Raw genomic sequence first — 6,064 nt, 5'->3', positions numbered from 1 at the left:
AATTTTCTATATAGAAACGAAAAATCGGAAAAATTTGTTTTCCGATCATTTTAATAAGACTAAAAAATCGGAATGCTTCCGGGAAAATCGGTGCCTCTTTTTCTGAGCTATATTCAACCTATGGGTTCTATCATACACACACTTACGGTCTCTTTCATCGTCGACATGTCACAGAACGAAATAATGCTCATTTTAACCAGTCCAATGTTACTGACGTAATATTAAGTCGGAAGTTCCACAAAAGAACTGCAACCACCATTTTTTGCTTGTCAAGTATTTGCGCCAATTTGAGATAAGAATGTAACCTTAAGAAGTTTTTGTGTGAATAGATAAAAACTCGTTTTTTACTCGAAATCTTCTTTTCCTTTTTTTTTTCTATGCTTCTTGAGGGATCGTACATAAGAAAAATTTCGCAGAGAGAGGATTTAAAACTAACTAGTGCGTTATCCAATTGGAAATTATATCATGTATGTGATGGAAATGCGTGAAGTTATTAGAAATATTGTGGGGCGAGGGAGCTAAACCCAATATTTTTTTTATAGATATTATCGAGAGCGTGGCAAATATTGAGTGGGCTCGGGCTCATGGATCAGATACAAGTCCACGCTTACGGTAATTCGGCACTATATAGTTCACTAGCAATTTATTTGTGACATCATATATATTATTTTTTATCTGCCCATTATATTATTAGTTTTTTCTTCGATAATATAATGCTTGAGAACCTAATTCTAATTTTTTATTTGCTATATGTTTCATTCCGCGTTTGATTTACGCATTGTGATTGAATGTAAAAACTTGATTCTAATGGCGCCACTACAGCGGTGCGTCTTAAAAAATGGGCCTAACCGGGCACGGCCCGAGGGCCTCAAGAGAAGAGGGGCCTCAGAAAACGATAAGTAGGTTAATTTTTCAAGAATTTTCCGGGTAGGGCCTCAGAAAAATCACTTGGCCCGGGGGCACATGATGCTCTTAAGATGGCGTTGATGGGAAGACATGAGTAGACGGGGTCACAAACAGCTTTCGGAAAAAATACAGATGTGAAGAAATGAAGTTTTTCTAAGTGAAATATGATGGGAATAAGTGCCACTACTCTAGAATCCAGTAGAACTGCCCAAAATTTACCGCCCGGGGCAGTCGCTTCCAGTTCCGGCCCTGGTTTTCACTATAATCCGCGGCTCTCTCGGAGTCCACGAGAGGTTTCTCACGGGTCTAATGTGTTTCAAAATAAAGCATGTTTCGATGGTGTGAATAATTCAGCCAATCGTGGAATCGCTTTGACATGATAGACGGGAGATGTTCGGTTATCCATCACGGAAATAAAAAAACGCTTTTTTCCCGTCACCAAATGTAAAGGTCACATTTACAGTATCGAGATTCAAAAATATAAATTCCCATATAGACGGGGAGCGAGGCCACGATCAGAATCAAAAAAAAATCGATCCCTTGCATTGCGATGACAAACAAGGCTTTTATTTCAAAACCAAGCTATTTTCTGTTATACTTTATTCCGGTGTTAAATGCAGAATGGCGTTCATGTTTTTATCCCCCTCCCCACCTTTCAAAAGTTTCACTTTCAAAATAGATCCAATGATAAACGATCTGCAATTTCTTCTTCTTCTGCATCTTTTGGATCGATTGAATGTGTCACAGCTTGTACTTCTTCAAGATCGATTACTGCACCTTTTTCTTGTATTCATACATGGATATTGGTACCGAAAAAAAAGGGAAGAATGATAAATTCGGGAATTTCTTTCTACATCGTAAGTCTTTAAAAAAAAGAGTTAAGATTATCGAAATCGTTACGTAAAGAGAGAAAATAAATGAAATTCTATGAAAAAAAAATTTCCCAACGAATTGGAGCAAATGCGGCTTTTCACTGTATATACAGGGTGGTAACTATCGACCGCCCAATAATTACACACGTGATTCCTTGTGAAAAACTAATATGGAAAAGTGTTTTCCGTTTTTTGATCTGACCCATAATTAATGAGTTATAACGCTTTAAAAATTGATGACGTCACTTAAAAGTCCGGCCAAATTCACCAAACGTACACCAAATGTATAACTTGGCGTTTTTTTAAACTGCCCAATAATATAACCCTATGCAATCGAGAAAGTAAACCAGTTTCTTTTCCATCTTTTGTTGTTTTGTGTGCACACTTTTCACATTTTTAAGTGGGTGTTAATTATATTAGGATTTTATAAGGTTGCAGATGTTTTTTGAGTTCATCCATAAGATTAAGAAAAAGCTACTGCCACCCCGAAAATTCTGAAATTTTGCTCAAATGTGTTATTCGCCATTTCTTAAAATGAACTTCGGATTTCGAAGTTAACCCTAGTATTTTTTTTGAACAAATATTGAATATTTTCTCATATTTTTTGAAAATTTATACATATTTTCAAACTTTAAAATTCGTAAAATTCTAACGGGTGATCAAACATCGAAGTTCGAAATTCATCTCACTAAAAAATGCCATATAAATATATCTGCAAAATTTCATAATTTTTGGTGTAGTATATATATATATATATATATATATATATATATATATAGGTTTCTTTCAAATCTTAAACAGATGAGCTCAAAAACTGCAATTTGTGAAAATCGCGTTCAAAGCGTGTTTTCTTATTCACATTTACACTATAATTCATTAATTTTTAGTTTTATTTTGAAAAAAAAATTAACCCGATTGACAAGAAATATTTTGCATCTGATTTTCACGATTGAATGAAATATTTTTTAACGTCATGTTTGAAAATTCGACTTCAGGGGTCATGACACCCCATAAATGAATAAATCATCTCCAACAATTTTAAGATGAGATTTTTTTCTCCAGTTCCAATTCAGAAGTTCTGGAAGATTTACATGTTGCATCACAGCTTTTGATTGAAATTCTGCAACACAATTAACTGAGTAACACAACAAACATAATGAATGAAATCGATCACAGTTACAAATATTGTCACGATTATAGTTTAACAATTACAGTTTAAAATTTTTTACGGCATCTTATTTATGTTATGAATGTGCGTATGAAACAGTAGGCTCTACTCAAAACCATATTTGGAGCAATAAACAGTAAAGACATGGTGGTAAAAAATTCTCAAATTTCGAAAATTGAGAACCAGGAGGGAGGGTAATCGCGATTTTTCGGAAAAAAATTAAGAAACGAAATACACGTATAAGGGCAACAGGGCGGCAAAATCCTGAAGTCCATCTCTGTTAAGAGGGGTGCCTCCTTTCCTGACATGACAAGCACAATTATTTTCAATTGGTCATTTGTTTTGGCGCAGTTTGACCTAATTGGTTCTTGCGCTACAAAAATCGAAGTCCAATCGAATAAATACGCCCCTGAATAAACCTTCATTTTAAAAAAATAACCAAGTTCTGAGCGAATCATGTAGGCTGGAATAAAAATTTCAAAGTGGTCCAAATCTTTCTTGTGAAAAGATATAGTAAAAATTTATTAATATTTCATCGCGATAAAAATCAATTGCAGTCAAAAGGAAATGAAAAATCGTCATTGCAACATGCAGAAATCGGTATGAAAATGTGACTCGATGAATAATCAATAGAAAATATCTGAGAAACCACTAATTATTTTAAATATGCCAATTCATAAAATGACTAGTTTGACAAAGTTTCTGATCGAAGCGGTGTTATTATTTTAGTGTTTGCACAAGTCACCTTCGTCAAGCTACAATTTTTGCAATCTTCTTTGAAGTTTATTACACATGACTGTGTGTGTTTCGATGAGATTTTAAAATAACTCAAAAAATATTGTCCTGTTTCATTGATCAATATGTAATCTGATTAAAACGACAGCGTATAAAAACGATCGAGTAGTAAACACAACGCACTGTATGCACCTTTCCCCAAAAAATTTTGACTTGATAGTGAAAGAGAACAAATTACCGCATTTTGGCAAAAAGTATTGATTTGGTTAAAAAAAATTTCAAGTAGATCTCATTTAGCTAACACTTTAAAAATCTGGTGATAAATTTGCCAATTTAGCGGATGAAACTAATACGTAATTACACGTAACAACAAGGTTATACTATCACACTGCATTGAGAGTAAAAGCGCCAATCGTGAAAGAAGAAGGCCGAACTTGGCTTCTAATATGATTGAATATTTCAGTTCATTTTTAAGAAGTGACAACCCGCTGCTGGCGGAGAAATGCACTTTGGTTCGGTGTTTGGCATATAACTGACCGTTAGAAAAATGGCACGTCACAAAATTTTAAAAGCTTATAACTCATTTAATATTCGTCCGATCGAAAAATGGAAAACACTTTTCTATATTAGTTTTTCACAAGGAATCACGTGTATAATTATTGGGCGGTCGATAGTTACCACCCTGAATATATAAGTAAATGAGAAAATTCGCGATTCTACTTTCCTCAAAACAACGTGTATAATTTCATGATTTTCTTAGCGATTAGTTGAAATTTACAAATCTGGAATCACTTTTTATAAGTGGAAATCTGATTCTTTAAACCAAATGATTTCTCTATGTTAAAACAGCATTTGGTTTCCGTTTCGTCGATTTGGTTCGTATAAGCGGTTGATTCTTGTAACCAGTGATTCTAATAAGCGGTGGCTACAATAATTATAGAGAAAAATACGCCAACTTGGTGATGACCCCGAATCATGCCTTTTCTTATCAGACTTTGGCCAGGGATCTCAGGCCATCTCGCGAACTGGCTGGCCAAAGCCCAAAAATTCAGACATTGGTCGGGCCAATTTACAATGAAATCAGCCAATTCGCGAACTGGCCAATATCGGGCTTTGGACGTAACATGCATTTTTTTTTTCTGGAATGTGGCTTTGTAAATTGCCCAGACGTTCCAAGGGAACCTCTATAGTGAATTTATACCGTAAAAAAAATTGAGAATCATCCCAGGGATGGAGCCTTGTCAGCCCACCCTTGTGTGGGGGCTATGACAATACTGTAGTAGTAGTACCATAGGCGTACGCAAAGGGGGGATTGAGGGTTCTAACCCCCCCCCCCCAAGCCGAGATTATAGTGTTATTTTGCAGGGAAAAACGTAAACACCCCCCCCCCACCCCGCGAGAAGAAAACAAATTGAAACCCCCCCCCCCTTGAGAAAATTCTGCGTACGCCTATGAGTAGTAGTTACTGTGTAACATTTTAGTCAGTCTACACTGACATTGAACGCTGTCTAAAGACGGCGATATGCTATAGATGTTGAAACTGATTCAAAATTGTATAAATTGAAATATTCAATAAGAAACTAATAAAGTTTTTTTTTGTTTTTAACTTCAAAAACATAATAATCTCTCCTGAAGGTGCCCACACCTTGCGTACTCCAGTGGTAACTGGAAGAGAAACAGCAAAATAATTTCCGGATACAAGAATCAACCACTTACAAGGCTGAAACTTCTAAATCTTTTTTGGCCTTCTTTGTTCGGCCACTATCTAAATGGCTGAACAAAACGTGATTCCTATAAGCAGCGGCTACTATATGTCCACGTTAGGTTAGCTATGGCAACCCATCAACCGCAGTCAGTCACTCTAATGATTTTTTTTCACAATTTGACAGAAAAATATGTCAATTAATATTTTTAGTTTTTCTCTCAAATTTCTCTTTCTCTTGTCACATGGAGCTGGTCCAAAACAGCTGGTATACATGTGACCATGTATCACACGTTGGCGATGAAAAAAATGGATTTGGCGCCTACCAGACTGTCTCACATCAGCACATCCAAAGTCAGGGGTCTCCAGCCACTTCAAGAATGGGCCGGTCAAAGCTCGAAAAATCAACTGTCATTTCTGAAATTCGAACTCTGACTAAACCTCTCGACCGATTCGAGAAGTGGAAGTTTTTTAATTTTTTTTCTGGCCACTTTGCGAACCGGTCGTATTCTATAGCTATGTATTCTTCTTTCCTCTTTGGGCTTTTTCCGTCGTGGGCCGAAACGATGTACCCTTTAGTAGTTAGAAAAACAAGAGAAGGGACAAAGGGGATGGGTTAGCACAGATTATTATGCTCGTTAAGGAAAGAAATATTTTCAGAACCAGGTAGCATACCAACTA

This window comes from Pholcus phalangioides, unplaced genomic scaffold (genome assembly GCF_987345545.1).
Source record: "Pholcus phalangioides strain wild (caught in Gottingen) unplaced genomic scaffold, Ppha-v1.0 ptg000042l_1, whole genome shotgun sequence".
NCBI classification, from domain to species: domain Eukaryota; kingdom Metazoa; phylum Arthropoda; class Arachnida; order Araneae; family Pholcidae; genus Pholcus; species Pholcus phalangioides.
The sequence above is the reverse complement of the archived record's forward strand: the minus strand, read 5'-3'. Positions refer to the sequence as shown.